Consider the following 22,707-nt stretch of genomic DNA (forward strand, 5'->3'; position numbering starts at 1 on the left):
CTTTGGGTATATACCCAGTAATGGGATGACGGGATCAAATGGCATTTCTAGTTCTAGATCCTTGAGGAATCGCCACACTGTCTTCCACAGTGGTTGAACCAGTTTATAGTCCCACCAACAGTATAAAAGTTTTCCTGTTTCTCCACATCCTCTCCAGCACATGTTGTTTCCTGACTTTTTAATGATCGCCATTCTAACTGGTGTGAGATGGTATCTCATTGTGGTTTTGATTTGCATTTCTCTGCTGGCCAGTGATGATGAGCATTTTTTTCATGCATCACAGTAATTTGATTGAAATGAAAAACTGGTATTTTTCTGACAAGAGATCTACTAGAGAGCTGAAAGGGTAACGGCTGAGGGAGTCAGGATAAAGTGTGGCAGGTGGAGCCTGGTGCCAGGGGCAGCGGATCCTGGGATAGCTTTGCCCTATGAGGTAACAAAGCAGTTCCTCATAGGGGAACAGATCAGAAGGATTCATAGTTTCTAACCATTCGTTATGCTGGATTTCCTCCCAAGATAATTCTGGTTAAATCAAGAGTTTCATACGTAGGATGCTGAATGGGAATTTGACCCTTTTTAGACCACAGTATATATATATCTTTTGCTTTAAATACCAACAGGATTATATTCTCGGAATCAAGCGATCATGGATACTTTATTAAATTATATTTAGCTAGGGAGTTTTCAAAAAAAAAAAAAAAGCAAGCTGGACTTGTGATGGAAAAATTCAAGTACTGTGTAAAGCAAAAAGAATTAGACTGTGAATGCCTTGTCAACAGGGATTTTTATTTTGTTATTAATTCATCTTTTCAACAAATATGTATCAGGTATCTTCAAGGTGCCAAGTGCTATGCTAGGATCTGGATGTATAACACTAAGTAAGGCAGACTAAAAAGTTATGGCCCTCAGGTAATTTAATCTTGTTAATCTTTATATCCTTGTTGCCTGACACAGTGGCTGACATGCAATAGTCCCTCAATAAATGACTGTTAACTTGAATGTGAAGTATGCCCAAGTGCACGCTTTTCATCTGTGTTTTTAAGCCTTGGTCAATCTGTACCTTTGATTGAGCCTTACTGTGCAAATAATACTATTAGTAACAACTGTGGCAGCTAATGTTTATTTAATAAATGTCAAATGATTTATATTCATTAGCTCATTGTCTCAGGGCATTTATCTATTTGACCTAGGATTTCTAAAGATATTTTTAGGCAAGTTTAAAACCTATCTACCTTTTTTACAGAGTTTCAGTTAGTGTGTAGTTTGGTCTAGGCCATTGTAACTTATTTTGAATCCTCTTCCCCAAACCATAATTTGACAATGAAATCCCATTTTAAGCACATAGTGGGAATTCAAACAAAGTCTGATTGAGTGAACTGGATGCAATTTTAAAACAATGTTATCGGGAGGCTTATCTGGCTAGATCATGAGTCAAGTCTCAGATCTTTACGATAATGATTTGAAGTCATTAGTCAATGCAGTTTTGCTATATGTGTCCGCTGGACCTTTAATTTTTTTTTTTTAAGTAAGATTCTAGCAGCACCATTTTGATGAAATATTTAAAATAAAACAATAGTAACTGTTCTACATCAGTCAGTGCAGTTCTGCAAAATAACTGTAGCTTCTTGAACCATCTTGCTAGGAGCTTATGGATTATATCATATGCACAACCAACAAAATAAAACCTTTAAAAATACAGAACTCAGAGTACTTGAATTTATAAAGTATTTTAAAATTAATTTTTAATGAGTTTTAATATTTTAATATTATACTGGATTTTAAGTAAGAAAGTTGTTCTTGTATTAGGCAGTGGTGTACAATATTACTTCATGGGATAATGTTTAATTAAAATATACTAATTTATGTGTTTGTTTATTAGCTCTATCCCTAAAGCAGAGAGAACCCCTTCACAATTTTATGAAAAATGTAAATGAGGGTTTTGGCACCGCTAATACAGTTAAATTAGAATAGGTAAAAATGTATGCTTCTACTTTCATAACTTTATAAAAAAGAACCTTAAAATGTTGATTTGACATATAATAAAGATCAATTTTCAGGGAAAAGATTAAACTCCCATGAAAACAACCTTCTATTTTTCTAATTTCCTTTTGACTTTATTAGGTTTTACCTGATTTGTTCTTGTTTCAAAACATTTTCCCTTGTTTCTGTAATTATTGGAGTCATTTTGATGCAAGGATATTATAGTCAGATTTTTTTTTTTAACATTTGGAAATGGTTAGCTACCCTTGCTGAATATGGCCCATTTTGAGTATTGATGTAACAAATGAGAAACACCTTATTGAACAGTATATATTCTTTGCTGGTTTCTCCTACCCCCAACAAGACTTATGTTCCTCAAGATTTGGGCTTGGTTTTTGTAAACCTTTGCGGTGGTTTTAAATATTCATCGTGTTTTAGAAATTAACAATTATAGCCTTAACCTTATTATGAAACTTATTAGCTTCTTTTTCCTTTTTAAAATAATTGTTTAAATCCCTTGATATAGGCAAGGAGAGAAAAAAACGAGAAGGAATGTCATACTCCAGTTCTTCAGAGTTTTATTTAAGTGTTCTAGATCCAGTACACAAACACCTGCTGTTTTTACTGTTCTGGGTGTCATAGAGACACCTTCAGTAGCAACATGTTTCTAGCAGAAAATAAAACAGATTCAAAATACATTAAAATGGGGAATGCCGTGAGATATTTTCTCTCCATTCTTCCTTTGTTAGTTATTTATATTCACACATCTTCACTTCACTACATTCCTTAGTAAACAGCTTGCAGGGGGGTTGATGTTTGTTAATGAACTGTCAATAAACACATGTTCTCTTGACTTCTTAAAAAACAGACTATATTGGGGGTGAGTGTGCTGGTTTCCAATTCCTGTTCGCGCCATGGAGACAGAAAGAGGACTCTTGGCTGCGGATCTGGCCTCAGAGCTGGGCACGGCTTGCGGTCACGTGGTGGAAGCACAGCTTTTGTGCAGGGAGGAAAGTGGCAGATTTTGATAGAGAGCGTGCCAGCAGTTATTAGGAAGAAATCGGGAAGTGTTTGGAAACAGGGCTGCTAGCATTCCCAACAAAGCTGGAGGAGTCTCTCCAAAGAACAAAAGGCAAGCACACATTCAGGGTGAGGACTTTTCTTCTCTGTTGACATATGAGACGTGAAGTGAGTCAGAGGCTGACCCAGGTTTGGAGAGAGGACAAATAATAATATCTTTGTTGAAGGAAATGGGGTCTAGTCATTTTCTTTTCTTCCTCCTGTTGTTATTCTTTCTTTAAAGGCTTCTCTTTTTCTCTCTATGGATGAACATCTCCACTCAAGTGTCTAATGAAGTCCTTCTGACTATAAAATACCAATGGAGAAGAACCTCAGTCATTTGGAAAAAAAAACCACTCCCAGTGACTTGTGGGTAGAGGAAAGCAATGATACTGCACCCAGAGAGTAAAGGCAGGGAAGGGGCCAGATCATGACCTTTTCATTTTTGGCACCATCCTAAAGTACAAATGAATAAGAGAATCTTAGAACAGCCTTAATGAAAACTATTTATTTATAATTTGATGAGCATTATTGCTGCCTTCTATCCTTTTTGAATCAAATTATCCCAAGAGCAACAATTCTGGAAATTTTTGCTTTAGAAAAAAAAAAAAAAAAAGTTGAATTTCCCAGTATCCTTGTCTGCTTTTTTTTTTTTTTCTTAAAAATTTCATGCATTGTTAGGGAAGAAAAGTCTAGTCTAACTCACAAATGCATCCTTATTCTCATGTATATTTGATACCGGCCCCAGTCTAATCTGATAAAGTGCACTTTGCCTGTGGTGTCTTACAATAAGCTGGCTGCATTAGTGCCGGGAAAAATCAATACCGATTTATAATTTACCATCGCAAAAACCTATCACTTTTTATGACCCTCCATCCTGGCTCATTAATATTACATTAAAACACACACACCCACTGCAACAGGGGGAAATTGTAGCTTGTCAGGTTTACAGCCATAAAGAAACCTTTAATTGGGCTTAGTTTGGGAATTCAGGCACAGATTTTGTTTCTTTCTTTTATTTTTAATGTATGATATTTACCTTAGTGAATTTTAAGATAATGCCTAATATACCTATCTATTTCTCTGAAAAGAAAGGAGAAAAGCATGTCGCAGAAATTCTGACATCCACTTCTTATAGATCTTATACATTTTAATAGTCTCTAATAGCATTCTTCTCCGTTTTTCTATAGTCTCCAAACCTTTTTCACTTTCTTCTCTTTTCTCTTTGTGTGAGTGTGGATTTCTTTATGCTGAAACATTTCAGCTGATGGTATTTCTCTTATCTTTTTGGCTTGTCATAGTTGATATTTATCCTTCCCACCTCAGATCAGGAAGAAGCTAAATGCCATCTTTTGCATTGTCTGTCTCTCAAAGAAAGGATGCATATTTGATTTTTCTTCTACACCGAATGGAGAATATTACACTGACCCTGCTTGGAAACTGAGTGATTTTCCTAGTGCTTGTTCTTTCCCAAAAGAGAACTGTAGACTCTCTCTCTCTCTCTCTCTCTCTCTCTCTCTGTGTGTGTGTGTGTGTGTGTATCTTCAATTCTTTTACCTTCAAGAAACCCCCAAAGAAAAATCAAACAATAGTCTTTCCTTAATCAAGCCTATTAAGTGGCTTTGCCCTCATATGTTTTTAGACTTAAAAGTCTTATATCTAAATTCTTTCCAGATAATGTAAAAAAAAATGATGTCACTGTTTATGTTGGCAGCGGCAAGGTGCTCTATTTATTTCATACTATTCAAATAGTTTCCAGGGAATTTTTCCTGTAAAAATCATGAAGAACCGACCTTACCACATGGTTTGCCCCTTTCCCTTGCTGCCTTAAAGGTTAAAGCTTCTGCCCCTTCCAACCTTAAAAAGAGGCAAAATGAAGTGTAAAGCAGAGCCAAACAAATAAATAAATAAGGGAAGGGGGAAATTCAGTGTGTTCTCAAGTGTGCAGTAGATCCACACCATGCAGCAAATACATGTCGTGATTGGGTTTTTAAAAGACGTCCGCCTGGCCCCTGACTGACAGGGCCTATTGATTTTTTAGGTTTCTGCCGTCATCGGTTTCCAGCCTCACAGCGGCCGCATGTCGGGGGTCAGGGCGCACCGGGGCGCAGTGAGCCAGCCCTCGCCACTTCCCAAAGTGAAGGGCCGCTGAAAGAAAATCAATCATGTCATAAGTGAGAAGCATCAAAAATTTTCCCCCTGTATGGCCAAGGCCCATCAGCCTGTCTCCACTCAGTAGCTAAGGTTAGGCATCTGTCAAGTCAGACTAGGTGAAAAGTATTAGAAATGCCAGTTAACCCACGGGTAGACTGTGTGGGTGTGAGGCAGCCTCTTCCCTTTGTCTGGCCATCCCGGGATGACAGGGTTGGCGTTTTCACTTAATTTTTGAGTCAGAATCACCCATTTTCCCTTCCTTTAGCCTTTGTGTGTGTGCATGTCTCTTTCTCTCTTGTCCCTCCTCCTAAGGCAGGGTGGGTTGAGGCCTGGTACCCTGTTTATTTAAGAATCGGTAAAAAGTCAAAGTGGATGCATTCCCAGGCAGCCCACTGGGAGGTCAGCACCATGGCATTCTTACCAAGTCACAGAGTATATTTCCCTAAATGAAGCAGACTTTTAACCACCCCTTTCATATCTTGCTGTGGAAATGCACATGACACAGATAAGTTTAATTGTGAAATTAATAGTGCACATCCCATGGTAGAAATTTTATTTGGCTACTGTGCTGATGTTTCTGAACTGATAGGACACTAAATTTTCTTCCTGTGCCACTAATTGGGAGAATGTATATTTTTAGTTCTCAGAGAAATGATCAGGAATATTCTGTTCATTTTTAAACACCTTTTTATATTTCTTACATTCCAAATCCATATCATGAGATTGCATAGTTTGTTGAAAGAAACCGTATTAAGTGTCTAGCTTAAAGAAACCTTTTACATGTACTTTCTAATTCTGAGTTTGGTATTTAGTTTGCAAGATATAAATCATAGATTATGTGTTCTGTGAGAGAATGATAGGTTTTTATTAATATATTTTAGATTACTTTTTCTTTTAATCAATAAGGTCCAAATGAATAGTTTTGCTTGCTTGTCTGTTTTGAGGGATAAGAAGGGTGGATTGGGGAACTGGCTGTCGGGCAGGCCTCACTTTGTGGTTTGCATCTACTCAGCTCTGCCTCCTTTCAGGTGTGTTGGTTCACTCTGATTCCATGATAGTCACTGTCCATTTAAGACCAGTTTGAAATTTCCCAACAAGAGCTTCTTACTGGAAAATCTGCAGGAGGAGTTCATTTGGGTGTTGGGGCAGATTCTGAGATCTCCTTCTGTGCATGGGATGACTACCCCAGGAGCATTAGAAGAACCTGAAAATGAATTGAACTGAGAGCTCTGCTGTAACTTTCCATCCTAAATTGACATTCACTGCCTGAACCAAGATGTATACTCACTAATAAATATTTTAGCTCTCTATGCCTCGGTGATTACACTGGCCATTCCATACAGATAAAAAGACAAAATGTTTCTTTAATCAGTACTGTGATGTGAGACCGTTAAGGTAATAGTGCTTGAAACTATTAGAATCTCAAAGATATTGACTGGCTTGCTTTTGGCATGGCAATTATAATTACATTTTTAGGTTACATTTTATGGGTTTATACTAGTTATTCTAACATAAAAGAAATTGCTGTCCAGAATTTTAACAGAGGGGAGAATGATCTAGGTTGAAATCCTTAGCAGTCCAGCATCAGGGCTGCTAATATATGACCTAATTGTGATCAATACTTTCTTTTCTAGTTTCTGTAATGACAAGGCCTTTGCAATAAAAACACTACCATCTTTTTGAAATCCACAGAATGATAAATGACCTAGGCCAGCTTGGGCGGGGCGGAGGCGGGAGTGGGGGGTGGGGGGGTCAGGGGGAGTGTAGTGTGTTTTACATTCCTAGTGATTTATTGTGGGTTTGCACACATAACTGGTGTGAAATCAAGCTGGAGGGGGATTGAGGGGAGGAGGAAAAGTACCCAACAAAGAAATCCATTCTGCCTAAAATGTCTAGGTTTAAGTCCCATTACCATTGATGTGAGCTAAGTACTCTCATCAAGAGGCTTGGGAGCCCTTGAGTATTTAGATTCTTTTTGTAACATTACAGGAGAGGGGAAAAAAGCCAACACAATGAACCACTACTTTGCTATGTATGAATGGCTAGGTCAGCCTAACTCATGTGTTACATAAAAAGGACCAATTTCATTCTGTCTTGACAATAAATGAAAGCTTGTCTTTGAAGGTACTCTTTGCCGGGTCTATTTGCTTTTGGAGACAGTCTATTGGACAGGCTCTGGGAGGCAGGTTATTTCAGGTGTAAGAAAGGAAATCTCCTCGTTTCATTAACTATTAGGGACTTAACTTCCTTTGGTGTAAAGCTGAGTCCAATCATCCCAGATCTCCAATGAGAGGGTGGGGGCGTGCTTGCTGTCCTAATCAAACCCAGCTGGTCATTCAATCCCAACAGGTAAAGTTTTTGAGGAAGCCCAGTAGAGATCTGTGAACTCTACAATATAAAAATGTGAAAAATGTGTCAATGTGAGCCCCTTCCAGCTCTGACCCCCCAGTTGTTTATGTCCAACACTGTTTCTCATGTGGCTGTGGTTAAGTTTCTCCCTCTTTCCATTTTAAACTTCCGTTTCTAGGTTGCCTGTGACATTTTGCTTCAGGCCAGCACTTAGCATATAATATTACAGATGCCTGCAATCTTTCAACCTTTCTTTCTTTTTATTTTCTTCCTTTCACTTTCTTTTTTCTTTCCTGTCTCTTTCTTTCATTTCACTCCCAACTCCTTTTTTTCTTACAACACCCAAAACTCTTTTGTTTAAAAAAGTTGGAAAATATATGAAGACACCACACAGCATTCACAACTTTAGCACTGATCTGATCTATTTTTCTGCTATTCATCACACCTGGAATTTTTTCCTATGAACCAGAAAGTCTTTCATTTTCTTGTCTCAGTAAACACAGCATACAGTATGTACTAAGTATTAGGACTCAGGGGTCTTATTCAAATATTTTTTGGGGGGAGTGGGGTCAGGACTATGGAAAGAGATACAGGAGGTACAGGAGACTGGGTTTTAATGTGAGATCATTAATCATTTCTTTTCTCCTGAATCAGCCTTGGAACAAAAGGGATAAAGAGGGTTTTCCCCTCAAATATTCAATTTATCCTATCAGATTTCCCACAGTGACTTTCTCTACCAAGGTCTTAATGCACTACTCTTAGAATGTCTCATCAGTGACCAGAGCTGATGGGGTCTTTGAACATTAGACAGTACCCATTAGTCAAGGTCCCTGGGCTAACATCTCTGGATGGCATTTTCTTCTAAGTGTGCCATTAGTTAGTATAATGGACTGGTGTCTGTCAGCCTTTGGGGCAGGACAGAGAGGTGCATCGAAGACCCTTTGTTAGAAGATGGTCTGTGTTTTTTCTTCAACCTGGAAGCATGTCCCCAGCAACGTTTTTAGCTTTTGAGAGACAATAAATGTTAATAGCTTCAGTGAAGTCTTTATAATCTCCCAGGTCAGAAATTGTTGTTGTTTTTTCTCCTTAAAGTCTCAAATATGGATTTACAAAATACTCTTCGGAACCATTATAGTCTTTTGGGTAAATAGTTTTCATTTTAAAACATTTTTATAATACACACGTTTTAAAAAATGTTCTAAATATGTATTTTTACGATTGATCATGACAGCGCCTTAAAGAGCCATTATTGCCTATCAGGGAGATAATGTGTGTGTGTATTCAAGAAATTGTCTACAAAAAAATACTCCATCTCGAAGCCGTGTATGTTTCCAATGAGGATATGCAAAACAATTGAAATTTAGACAGATCATCCAAGTGAGACAGTTCAGAGTTGAGGATTTTTGCAATGCCTCTCAAGTGGCAATTGAGAAATTTCAGGATTGAAAGCTCAGAAATGCTGGCTACCTTCCTTGAGGCTGTGAACATAGGTTACCAAAGGTTTAGGTAATTTGCCAGACTTTCTGCCCTAAGCCTGCGTTTTTTGAAAAGAGAAGGCTTTGATTATATTGGGTTCTCTGAACCACAGGTTGCCATCCAATCACGGAGGACTAGAAATCAGTCCAAATAGGGCAACTACTTGTTGGTTTATTCAAACGTATTGACTGTATCATTGTGCTACGAATTAGAGATATTAAGAGGATGAGCTGCATCTATGCCCTTGGGGAGCATGCAGACCTACAAACATGTTCACTGTGGCAAATTCTACAGTGGAGGCATGAATGGATCGAAACACCAGCAAAATGATTTAGGAATAAGAACGGAGCTGCTGTTCATAAGACCTAGGTGTCTGTGGATTTCCACAGGGTACAAGGTGGTGGCAAAAGACTGAAGGAGCTGAGCCAGGTGGGGAGAGGTGGTGAGAACCAAAAGATGGCATTCAGGTGATAACAACAATGGCAATGACCACGGCTGCTACTACCACTAGTATTACCAGGAATTATTGAGGATTTTATGGGACATTTAGCTAAGAATAGAATGTGAATTAATTTTTACCTTGGAAGATAAATGTTTGCCTCATTCGACCAAGAAATATTTATTGCATGCCTTCTGTGTGCTAGTTACTTGGGGGTATAATGATAATAGGGTACTGCTCCCATGGAACTTATAGTTACTGAGGTTGGGGGTTCTGGAGCTCAGACATTAAATTTAAAATTCACACACCTAAATGTGAAATCTGTAATATGGTAAGTTTACAAAAGGGAGGACACCAAATATCTGGCTGATTTGCTGGTCCTATCTAATGAAGGCAGCAGGTGTGTGTGTGTGTGTGTGTGTGTGTGTGTGTGTTTGTGTGTGTGTGTGTTGGTTTGAGCTGGTTAGGAAGGTCAGGGAAACCTCTGAGAAAGTGGTGAAAGAATAATGGAAGTCATGTAGGTGAAAGGGTGGGATTGGGGTGGGAGAGAGTGAATAATGTTCTAGAGAGGGAAATAGGGGATGAAGAGAGAAAAGGCTAGAAGGAGGATAAATAAAAAGATGCATCAAGAGGGTGGAACTATCCTTCCCTCTCCTCCCCTTCCCTTCTTTCAACAAGTATTTATTGAGTACCTTTCAAGATCCAGGCACCAGTCTTAGCAATGGGGATTAGCACAAATAAAAGAGTGAAAAAATCCCTGCCCTCGTGGAGCTTACATTCTAGGGCAGGGAGACAAGACAGTCAACACACAAACCAATAAAATATACAGTACATCAAATGGTGATGAATTATGCAGGTAAAATAGTTTAGGAAATAGGGTGGAGAAATATTTGGGGAGGGGCCGAAGTTGTTATTTTAAATACAGTAATCAGAAAAAGCCTCACTGATAGGTTGGCTTTTGAGCCAAGACTGAAGGAGCAGAGGGAGAGAGCCTTGCAGATAGCTTGGCCCTGCAGGGAGTGTGACTGACAGGTTTGAGGAAGGCTATGGAGGCCAGTTGGGAGGAGCAGAACATGCATGCAAGAAAGTAGCAGGTGGCACTGCCCAAGGCATCCTGGGGCCATTTCTTGGGTCCCGTGGGCACCATGGAGGCCCTGGGCTTTTACTCTGAGTGAGATTGGAAGCCATCAAAAGTGGAGGACAAATAGAGAAGAAGGTTTCCAAGCAATGAAGAAGATATCCACCCAGTCATTAGCATTAAGCTGAGAAGTCTTAAACTAAAAGGAAGCGTTTCCAATAACAGGTTTTGGGTATTCCAGGTCATCTGACGTTTTCTGAGTGAAACCTTAAGACCACTACAACTAGGGATTTGATGTTTTTAGAATGGCTTCTGGGTCAGCTCCACTAACAGTATGGCTCAGCTGATCATGATTCATAAAGATGCATTTTGGGAACAGATCCATTGTACTTATTAAACATCTATCTGCTTTGACAACCCTATTGCAAAACTCAGTTTCCACGAAACCATCTATGTTTATGTGACAACTGTGTACCTAAATATGCGAGACAGTACATGGGGTAGGTAATATGGGCAGGGGACTGAAATAAAGTCAGCTGAGGGCTGAGTGACAGGGTATCCAGCTGGGTAGATGAAGGAGCAGGAAGGGAAAAAGAGCAGCTGGGGACACAGATTGAGGTGGGCAGGCAAGACAATGGCCTGTCAGGATGAGCACCTTCCCACAAAGGTCATCAGCCCTTCATGGACACTCAGCACGGACACCTTAGCTTTTGTGTCAGCTGAAGTTTCATTCTCTAGAGAAGCCAGTGTGTTCTCCAAAAGGAAGGTTAAAATTCACTGTGGCAAATTGCAAAATTATCAAGAGGAAGAAATAGTTTATTATTCACATTCAAATGCTTTGTTACCCATACATGAGGGTCCTTCTTCTGGTTCCCTTTCTAGCATTAGGGCTATAGTCTTTGGTATGAATCTTTAATATTAATCTCTGAACACTAAGAAGCAATTTCAATGTTATAGACTTCAGGTCCTCAGCACTTTTCCAGGGCGGAGGTGAGGGAGAGCACTCCCTAGGCTTAGCTCTTGAAGACAGTGCTGGATGGGCGTGTTGGTTCTGTGAGCTTTTTAGAGGCCACAGTAAAAATCTTCTTATATTTAGACCTCTTCACACTTTGGGACTGCTTGTGATGTTTTTCCTGTGGTCTTTTGGTCATCTCCTTGACAATTTCCTCCTATGGCATTTGTTCTAGAAAACAGAGGTTCTCAGTGTCTTGAGGCAAACACTCTTTGATTTTTAGTGAAAAGTCATGGAATCTCTTCAGCCTGGACCCGGGTGGGAGGTATCTGGCAACCAAAGCAAAAGCAGCCACGACTCCAGGAAGGCAGTCCCCTGAGAGCCCGTACTGGTGGGTCCAGGGCCTTGATGCCGGGAAGTTATTTTGTTTATGTTTGCTTGTTTAAAGTCCCCATTTGCTTTTCTTCAAGGTTCAGCTTCCAAATGTAGTTGACTTTTTACCATAACTCACTGGGCTGGTCACACAGACCCAGAATTCATGGACCTCCCTGGACAGGCTATTTTCCGAGACCCATGGAAATCAGATCAATGCTCACTCACTCTGTGACTTTCATCATCCACGTGCTTTCTAAATATGAACTCATTCTTCTTGCAAGAATCAGGTTAAGCATTCTTATCCCCACTTTACAGATGCACATGCCCATATTTCATTATTCCAAAGATAGATTTTGAGTCCATGATAAATGTACTTAGCATTATAGTAAATTGAAGATGAAAAGACCTAATAGGTTACCCGATATTGCCCCTCCCTCTTCACCTTCATGCTACCAGAAGCTCCTGCAATCTACTTTCTAGTGCTTTGACCAGTCTTGGTTTAAATGTCCCAGGGGAACCTCCCTATAAGGCTAACCTTGGGGAAAGAATCTCCTTCTAAAAGCTACTTTTGTAGTCTCAGTGCTACGACTTCTCCTCCCTACAGCTGAAAGGCACTTGGAAGTTAGAGGAATATGGTTGGAAGTCTTTTTTCCTTTCTCTTTTAGGAGAATTATAAATTCCAAGAGTCGCATGTGTATCTTTTCCTTTTATAGTAGATTTTTATATGCCTTTCTAGATTTACTAACAGACATACAGGATTTTGAGTTACAGTTGGGACATGAGCTCATGAAATTAGTCTTAACTGCTTTAACCCATAGGTGCTCGTGTTTATGGAATAAGAAAGTCATAATTGCTGACCGCAGCCATTAAAATCTGATGTGAGTCAACTTTGAGTACAAAGACTTTCTATAAGCCAACCCTCTTGAAGCAGAAATGATCACAATGTAATATAACGAGAATAATTAATAAGGAGTGTGCCAGTGACCTTGAATATTAATATTGTTTCCTTTTCCTGTAAGCAAACTGGGTTATTTTATTATTATTTTAGTGTGTAATTTGGCATAAACACTCCTTTTCACATAATTTCCCCAGGTGACTTTTGTCTCCTTGGCAATTTCCGGCTTTAATAAAGAAAACCTAATTAAGAAGGAACTGTTGATTGGTTTGCTAGTGTAATTAACACAGGTGATGCTAATGAGTTTCTATGAAACCGGTGGTTTATGGGAAAAATAAACAGACCGTTGTTGCATATGGCCCAACTGATATCTGCACTCTGGAAGAAATGATGATTTCCAAGTCTCCTGTGAGTGGTTTGTGGGCATGGCATAGGCAGATAAAATATTTTATAAGATTCATTAGTGGAACTTGACCAAATTGAGAGCAAAAAAAAAGTCTCAGTGTTAGGTGATATTAAAAAATCTGATCCCTGGCTGTAGTACTGGTTAGGTTTGTCATTTTTCATGTGCCTAAAAAAGGGCAGATTTCTTTTGTTTGGGGTGTGTTTCTGATTTTCATTATAGGCATTTGAAGTTTGCAAAGCTTCTAGCAGCCTTTTTTATCTCCCTCCCTCCCACCCTCCCTCCCTCCCTCCCTCCCTCCCTCCCTCCCTCCCTCCCTCCCTTCCTTCCTTCCTTCCTTCCTTCCTTCCTTCCTTCCTTCCTTCCTTCCTTCCTTCCTTCCTTCCTTCCTTCCTTCCTTCCTTCCTTCCTTCCTTCCTTCCTTCTTTTTCTGTCTTTCTTTCTTCTCTCTTTCTCTCTCTCTCTCTCTCTTTCTTTCCAGAGTCTCAATCTATCCCCCAAGCTTGAATGCAGTGGCACGATTACAGCTCACCGCAGGCTCACCCTCCAGGGTTAAAGTGATCCTCCCACCTCAGCCACTGGAGTAGCTGGGACTACAGGTGCCTGCCACCATGGTCAACTAATTTTTGAATTTTTTTTTGTTTTGTAGAGATGGGGTTTCACCATGTTGCCTAGGCTGATCTCAAACTCCTGGGCTCAAGTGATCCTCCTGCCTCAGCCTCCCAGAGTGCTGAGATTATAGGCGTGAGCCATGGCACCCGGTCCCCAGCAGTCTTTCTAGGGACATTTTAATTTTTATTCTTTTCTCCTTGACTTTGCCCATTGACCCTTGAGGATGCGCTGACCAGGAAGGCACATGGGATTGCTACAGAAATTAAGATTCCTGAAAGTCTCTTTTCTTGGCCTACAAATGTTTCCTGAGGAGCTCTTCTTTTGGGTTGGGGGGACAGAGTCTTGCTCTGTTGCCCAAGGCTGGAGCACAGTGGTGCAATTTTGGCTTACTGAAACCTCTGCCCCCCAGGTTCAAGTGAGTCTCATGCCTCAACCTCCCGAGTAGCTGGGATTACAGGTGTACACCACCATGCCGGGCTAATTTTTGTATTTTCAGTAGAGACGGGGTTTCGCCATGTTGTCCAGGTTGGTCTCGAACTCCTGACCTCAAGTTATCTGTCTGCCTCGACCTCCCAAAATTCTGGGATTATAGGCGTGAGCCACCGTGCCTGGCCAATCCTGAGAAACTCTTGATATTTGTATTTTCAGTGGTATCCAGGCTAGGTTGGTACATCCAGAATTACCTACAAGAAGCAAATTTCCTTTCTTTTTTTCTTAACTTTTTCTGGGCTGGCGGGGTGGTGGGGACACGGGTTCAGATGTCATTTCACAACAACTTTATACAGTGAACAAGATTTTTGTGGCATCAATGCATATTTTCTCACTGTAAATTTTACTTGGAATACATAGCTATTAGTGTTGATAATTTACAAGTACTCCACTCAGTTTCAAAATTGATCTTTGAAGTTGTTTTCATAAAAGACAAGTTGATCATAAGCCCTTTGATGTTTACACAGCGTTTTGAGGCCCCTTCTCTTTTTCGTGGTGTGTTCTTCCCAAATCAATTTTTTAAGTATGTGTTTTCTCTTCATTTTTCTCTGATTTTTCATCAGCAGCCAGTTAATTCTTTCTCTTTTATTCCTGCCTCCAAAAATGCCTGTTCCACTTTGTCTCTCATCTATTGCTATGTGACAAAAAACCAGAGACATTCTGTGTCTAGCAGTGCACCTCCAGGGACATCTTTTGAACTCTCATAATTTGTATTTATTGCCACCCACTTTGTAAGTTCACAGTTTAATTTGCCAGCAGTGGCAGCGTTAGGCCGACACAGTAAAACAAGATAACGTTAAAATGTCAGAATGAGAGGGGGCATGAATGATGCATTACCCCTACCAGGACTTGCACTTGTCATTCCTTTCCACCAAAGTGATGTTAACTACCTTTTGAGAGCTTTATCTGACTGGTATTACTCAGAAATAGGATCATTAGTTCACTGTTCTGATTAGGAAGCCGCTATGCTTGATTAACTCTTCTTGGACTGGGATCTCAGTGGAAGCATTAAATGAATCGCACTGACTTAGACATCTAGAACTAATTTATAATTATTTTTTTGCAATTATTTGTAGTTGTTGACATGTGTTTTTCCATGATGTGGTACTTAACGGGAATGAGTTGAACCTACTGGAGACAAGCATGTTTGAGTTGCATATTTTAATCCACATTTCAAGACAGGTCTTCTAGATTTAAAAAATGTTTCCTGTGGACAGATACTAAGCCATCGTTCTCAATAGCATCTATGTCTAATTCATTCACAACTTTTTGAAATTTCTGAGTTTGGGAAATTTCAGCCCTTTTGTAGTTTTGGCTGAATCATTGCCCTAGGGGGAAACTAGTTGAATTCGTGTTTATTCACAGTGGTGACTTCATGGGTGTTCAGAAACAGGACTAACATGTGTCTTAAAGAAACTTCCAAAGTGATAAATCTAGAATATTGAGACAGGAAATCCCTCCCCACTTCCCCATTCCCCAAAACCACCTCACACAGTTCTTTCCCTCTCTCAAATTTTCTTCCTAATCCTGCTGCTGTCTGAAATCCTAGCATATTGATTCTTTGGCTTCTGAGCAACTACATAAATCTCTGCCCTCTTCCAAACATACTCGATACGTGTATGGATGAGTTTTAGATGATCTCAAGAGCCAGTTTAGATAGGGAAAGCATTGAAAGGCTAGACAGTGGGTATGGGAGTAGCATTAAAGAGGAAATTTATCCTACAACAAGCATCTTGGTGGTAATAAAGACTTCTTTTGTGTTCCATAGAAAAGGGCTCCATTTTACAGTAAAGATATGTATTGATTCTGGTCCATAGTTCCAGAATGAGACTTGTATTTTAGTTTAACCTTTCCAAAATAAGAATATTTTTCACCTTATAATTCAAAACAGAAACAGAGCTGTACGAAATAATCTGAGAGGGATTTGTGTCCCTCCTGTACTCCTGCATGTACAGCGCCTAGCACTCCTGGGAGCTCCCTGTGCATTTTTAAGTGGAAGGGATGAAGTTATCACTATGGAGTAGCCTTCCCCACCCCCGTTTTAAGTACTTTCCCCCAAATCTCCTATTTCCTGAAAGGGCTTTTTTTTTTTTTATCTGTGTAGATCCAGAAACTTGGGTTGTTATTACAGATGCCTCTGATGAACCTGGGGTTACCCTGAGCATATTAACAGCACCATCCCATTATGTTCCTTTATCATATACTTGACATCTGCCCTAAGTTACTATCCTTCACTATCTGCTTAAGTCAGTCCATGTTCTCTTTGGAGATTTCTTGGCAACTAACCCTTGGCTGTAGATGCAGATGAATTGGCCTTCAGCTATTTGTATTAAAAATATAATCAGGACTTGCTTATCTAAAAAGGTGATTTGGACCTGGTTTTCAATACCCAGCCAGGTGGCTGTCTTTCATGGGGACAAGTTTAACTGACATGGGGGAAGCTGGATAGCAGTGTAAGAATTCAAAAACGAACTTGCTTTCAGGGTAGTTACAATAAAGCCCTAGGAGGTACAGGAAAAAGAATATGTGTTTGGTTTGAGTTTCTTGGGTCTATTAATTGCCTTCTAAGAGTGTACTTTTTGTCAGGGTGAATCATTTATCGCCAATTCCAGTTTATTGATATTTCTCTCTGTGAGCCTATTTTTCAGTGGTTTTGCCATCTATTGCCCAGAGAATTGATGCTTTCTGAGATTTGACTATAATGCTGTTTTTCTAGAGAGGGGAAATGAAGGCACAGAAAAATATATAACTTTTTATAACCCCATGTGAAAAGACGGTCATCAAATTGGAAGGACTTTTTCTTTTTCTTCTTCCATACCTGTGTAGCAGAATCTTCTGGTCAGTATGGGTCAGGCTTAATCAAAATTAAGTTTATTTTAAAGCCGTTGTTTCTTGGAAGTTCCCTTTCTATACTCTTTCTTAGAAGGGAAGGTTGGGTGTGAAGTTCTAAAAGAAAAGCTCTTTGGCCAAGAAAACATAAAACATTTTCCCAAGAGTCGCAAATACCAGTGAATGTTTCAGGGAAGCAACAAATGTTACTTCTCCTAGAAATAATTGGTGTAACTGAATTAAGATTACTTTCCCAAATCAGACCCTCTGCCTTACTCAAGGTTTCCTGTGTCCTGCCTTGTCCCAGATAGAGAACAAAATGAAACCCTCACCAATTTTGTCTACCTTTTTTGCTCTAAGCCAAGGTTTTGCAGCACCATTAGGATGTAGATTATCATATTTAAAACCTGTGATGACACCGTTGTACCCATCTGAATGATTAATCTGCTCATTAAAAGAGTGCCGATGGGCTAGTCTAATTGGAACATGGATCTTCTTAAAGGACGTTACAGGGTCGGGAATAGGAAATATTACTCATAACATAAAGTAGGGATTAATTATGCTACTAAATACTACTGTGTGAAATTTACATATGGGTCTGGTTAGAGACAAGGATTAGAAAAAGTGTAGCATCCCATTTTATAACATTTATGTCAACTTTAAGACAGGTGGTGTGTTCCTTCTTTAATCCCAAATCTTAAATCAACATTTACAAAAGCTGTTATAAACTCAAATGCCACAGAAGGCTTAGAGGTTGGGATAAATGCAGAATTTGCATAAGTGAATCACCGTGATTTAACTGTATGGATTTTCAAAAACAATTGCAAAGATCCAAAGCTGCAGAGCAGTCTCTACTCCCTGTTAAACCTTAAATTTCTGCATGACGTTAATCTTCCTAGGAATGAAAGTACAATTGGGATCTTTCAGAAAAAAAGGCAAATCCACTGAGCACAAGTTTACAAGCTTTTTTTCTTTTTCTTCCCCAAATAACCTTTCTTTAAACAAACAATATGTATAAAAGATGTAAGGGGATTGCTCAAAGCAAAGAGGATGGGAGATTTGAATTGCCACTTAAAAGCTGTTAGGCCACACGGATCCCGTGGCCACACAGTTAGAAAACCACCGTATAAATATGGAGGTGGATCCTAGAATCTGGGTTGAAAAGAACCTTGAAGTTCTTTTATTCTATCTCCCTCATTCCCGGGCAAGGGAGTACAAAACTTGCATAACAAGTTAGTGACAAGCCAGAGCTAAAAAGTAAAGGTTTTGACTCACAGTTCAGGGCTGTTTTCAACAAACAACATGATATCTCTAGACTGGTTACCAAATATCTTGACATGTTGGATTTTTTTGTTTGATGCTTCGCATCTTAAGGTATCTCTGTTTACTGAAGTCAGACCTGTTTGACAAATGTGAAATATATTCTTACACACCTTGAGGATCTGTTGCGTTTCCACTACTTGAAAATTCATATTATTTTTTTTACTTGTAGGCAGATGTCACATCATGGGTCAAGTAGAAAATGGAAAGTTGCTCCTCTGGAGTAAACACTCTACCAAGAGAAATGAAAATTAGAGCACTTGGTTATAGGTGGACCTCTACCTGTTGAAGTAACTCAAAAGATTACATGTTGGTGTTTTGGGTGCTTCCAAGCTCAGAGAATTTCCCTGGGCTTTGGTGATCATATAATATTTCTGGGATTGGGGAAGCCTTAGGTAGAGAATGCAGTGCTTAAAGAGACCCTAACAGACTATCGTTATCAATTCGAGCCCCTCCATACCTGGGGGTCCTTCTAACCAGCACCCATGTTTGTTCTCTCCTCTCCATTTTATCCTGCTTGTCTGACTGAGTTGAATTCACCATTGTCTTTCACCGGATTACCAGTGTAACTTCCTAGCTATCTCCTGGCCTCCAGTCTTAACCCTACTCGGTCTGTTGTCTACACGGCAGCTAGAATGATCTTTCTGATGCTTCTGACATCACTCTTCTGCTTTAAAGTGGCTCCCACTTGGACAGCCTGGCTCCTCATTGTCCCAGAAATAAAAGTGCAAGCTTTTAAGAGTTACATACGATGTTCTTCCTGGCTTCATTTCTTGCTACTCCCCTCCTTACATTGGACCACTTTGCACTGATGCAAACTCACCGTGAATTCTGAGCTTGGTTTTGTCTTTGCACCTGTTTTCCCCTATAACTGGTATACTCTTCTTAGCTATCTCCTTGCCTCAGCTTTCTTCTGGCTGTGTCTGACTTATTCTTAGGATTAAATTCAGCATTAGCTCCTCAAAGGGGCCTTCTTGGACCCACCAACTTAGGGTACAAGTGTGCAGTCTCTCTCCATCATAGCACTTTTCACACTGCCTGGTAACAGTTTACCATGTAGCTCCCTGCAACCCTCAGCAGCGAGCTCCTTGAGGGCAGGGTGCAGGATATTATTTTTTCTTATTTTTGTTTCCAAGTACTATGTCTGACTCCAAGAATGAAATCAATAAATGTGAGAGGAAGGAAAGAAAGCAATAAACCCCAACGAGAATTTACACTAGAAGTTGTGCAGAGAAAATGTTCCAACGCTCTTACATTAGATATTCCAGTATATACTGCCATTCATTAATAGCTGGGTGGGTGCCTTTTTATGTCATGTTTAAATGTTTCAATTTAATATCTTTGTTTTTTTCCTACCCAAGTTGGATCAGGTGACCATCAGCTTCCCTAGTAGCACCTTTAAAAGCACAGGCTCCCTGGGGTCGTTCCATTTGTGATTGTATGTTGCATGCTTTGTGATATGTTTTGCATGTAGGCAGAGGCCTATAGTTGGTAGTAGAGGTAGGAATGTTGTTTTTCAGTTGGAGAGAGAAGCCTTTGTCATGGACTTCGGAGTATTCTCCAAGCTTGAGTTGTGTCATGTCATAGAGGGCAGTTCTGAAGACGTCCTTACTGTCATCTGATGTAGGAGACGAAACCTTCAAAGAAGCCTATACTGTCATTCCGTAAAAGTTAATAGCAACTTGCTATTGGAAGTTGCTATTGCAAATCTGTTGGAAAATGTTTGTTTTTTTGTGGTAAACCTCTGAACATTTTTAAGACTCTAGTGTGCAGAGAACCTTTCTTTAGAAATTCAGATCTGGTGGGATACCATAATTGTCTAGTGGTGGAACAGACATTTGAGGATAGTATTCTTTAGTGAATATCATTCATTCCTGGACCTCCACAGTCTGTAAGTGAAAATATAAACCATAAGCCACCGAAGAAGTTAAGGAGATATGTGATTGTAGTAAAAGCTTGACTGGCCAGAATGCCAGGGAAATGGAGTGATCTGTGATTTTTCTTCAGCTTTGCTGGTAGAAAAGGATTTCATCATCTTTTCTGGCAAACAGTGGTCTGGCTATAGGGCAGTGTTATAGGAGGCACAGGAGGTTGGGCTAGATGTGAACTCACTTTGGGGTGTCACTGAGTTGTTTTCCTAAATTATGGAATTGTGGGCCTTTCGAGTCAGTGTGAAACTTACCCATGATCTGATAAAACCCTGTCCTTAAAGAAGTGGAAATGGAGGCTGCTGAGATGGCTCGAAGTCCTATACCTTTTTAGTTCCACAGGCGAGATTTATACCTGGCTCTCAGACTTCTAATTCACTGTTCTTCACCCTAAACTGTAAGTACCTATATGAGCTTTGTGGGCTTTAGAAAGTATTTACTTTCTTTCTCTTATAAGCCCAGTACAGAAAGCAATGCTAGTTAACTGAGGAAAGTGAATAGAATGTAAGAAGTTGTACTCTGATAAAACAAAGCTTTCTATAATGACACTCTGGTTTATAGCACTGAGAAACTTCACAAAATTCTAGGAACTCTTCCTAGGAAATGTGCAGAGTCAAAGGTTGCAAACTGGCAGCTGTGATTATATTGAACCTGGGGAAGCATTTAGTTTGACCAGGGCGGTGCTGTTGCCTTGTAGATGGGGTATATGGTCCTCTGCTTGCCTCGGTCCCCAGCCTCTGGGCAGCTTCACTTCATTATGTTAGTGTGGCTTGGTTTCCAAGGCTTTTGAATTGCAAGCTCTGAGTTTAATGTGATCATTTTGTTTGGGGCCTACAGGAAGGTAAGTAAGAGATGCCTATTTTATTTTCAAAACATCTGAGAAGGGGGCTACATTTATGGGATGGGCTAGTTGTTGACAATGTTGTTTACATATTTTGGAAGCATACCGCCCCTCAAGCTGCCACCAGCTTTATCGGATCACTTAAACACAGTCCCATGCTACCATCGATAGCAGTCCAAATCTGTGACAACTGGTAACCTTCAGCATTTGTATGGAAAGATGGTTAATCAGCCTGTGCGTCGGCACAGATGCAGGGTGTAAACAAATGGGGTTGTTGCATTTGTGCCACTAACCACTCAGGTTTATACAAAAAGTGTCAAGCTTTCCCTGTTTCATCTGGAATAAGACTTTCCAGGATTTCAAAATTTCATTTTTCTCTCTTCCTAAAAAAATTCCCTCTCTTTCCCTCAGAAGCTTAGATAAAGAAATAATTATTGAGAAAATAGAAATGACCTCCACTGGTGGGAGTTTTACTGAGTGGTGGGTGGTAAGCATATAATTTATCTCTTGTTCCTAAAATGATTTTTATTTTTTAGGAAATAAATTAAAAGAGTAAATTACATTCTCTGTAGATAATTTAAAAGAATACAGACAGGAAAGCAAAAATTACCTTTTATCCAAAAATTTGGAAAAATCATCTTTTTAACATCTTCTGTATTTTTTTCAGAATATTTTCTCTGTATATATCAGAGGTGTGTATTTACAAAATTGAATTATACTGTTTTGTGACTTGCTTTTTTCTTTTAATTTATTGTGAATATTTTAGTGTATCTCATAATTTTTAAAGCACATAGTTGCACAGCATTACATCCTATGGCTATAACTTATTTAACTACTCTGTTGTATAGTCTATAGTCAGTTTTCAATTTTTTGCAATTGTTAAAATTAGCAATGAGCCACCTTATATATCTTTGGGTTGAATATAATTTTTTTTTCCTTTAGGCTGAATTCCTCATGTGTAATTTTTGAATTGAAGGAGATGACTATTTTTAAGCCTTCTGGTACATGTGGCTAAATTGCCCTCCAAAAGGTTATACTATTTACACTTTCACTGTGTGTTCAGACAGTGCAGTTCACTGGCATCCTCAAAGGACCTCATTTAAAAACTTGTACCAATTTGGTAAACTGAAATATAGTATTTATATTTTGTGATTGTTGCTGATGTTGAATACTGAGGTTGAATATTTTTCTTTGTGTTTTTAGTCATTTATATGTATATTTTGATGAATTGCCTATTCATTTTATTCCTTATTTTTTTTCCTTATGGGCTTTTATTTAGGTTTTAAAAAATAAACATCTATTGTCTCACAAGAATTTCAGGTCAGATGTAGCAATCTGAAGGCTCAACTGGGGCTGAGAGATTTGTTTCCAAGGTAGCTCATTCACAGGGCTATTGGCCTGAGGCCTCAGTTTCTTGATACACGGCCTTTCCAGGGCTAATTGAGTATCCTGATGACAGAAGCTGGCTGCTTCTCCCACATTGAGTGAGCCTACAGAGAGCAACCAGGAAACTGATAGGCCTTTTTGA

General features: G+C 39.4%; 1 protein-coding gene across 11 annotated transcripts in view; it reads left to right on the forward strand.

Moving 5' to 3' along the window:
* The window catches only part of EBF1 (EBF transcription factor 1), a 411,481-nt gene that overhangs the window by 116,131 nt on the left and 272,643 nt on the right, over positions 1-22,707 (forward strand). The gene's annotated exons all lie outside the window — the stretch shown is intronic.

The sequence above is a fragment of the Macaca thibetana genome, chromosome 6 (genome assembly GCF_024542745.1).
Source record: "Macaca thibetana thibetana isolate TM-01 chromosome 6, ASM2454274v1, whole genome shotgun sequence".
Taxonomy (NCBI): domain Eukaryota; kingdom Metazoa; phylum Chordata; class Mammalia; order Primates; family Cercopithecidae; genus Macaca; species Macaca thibetana.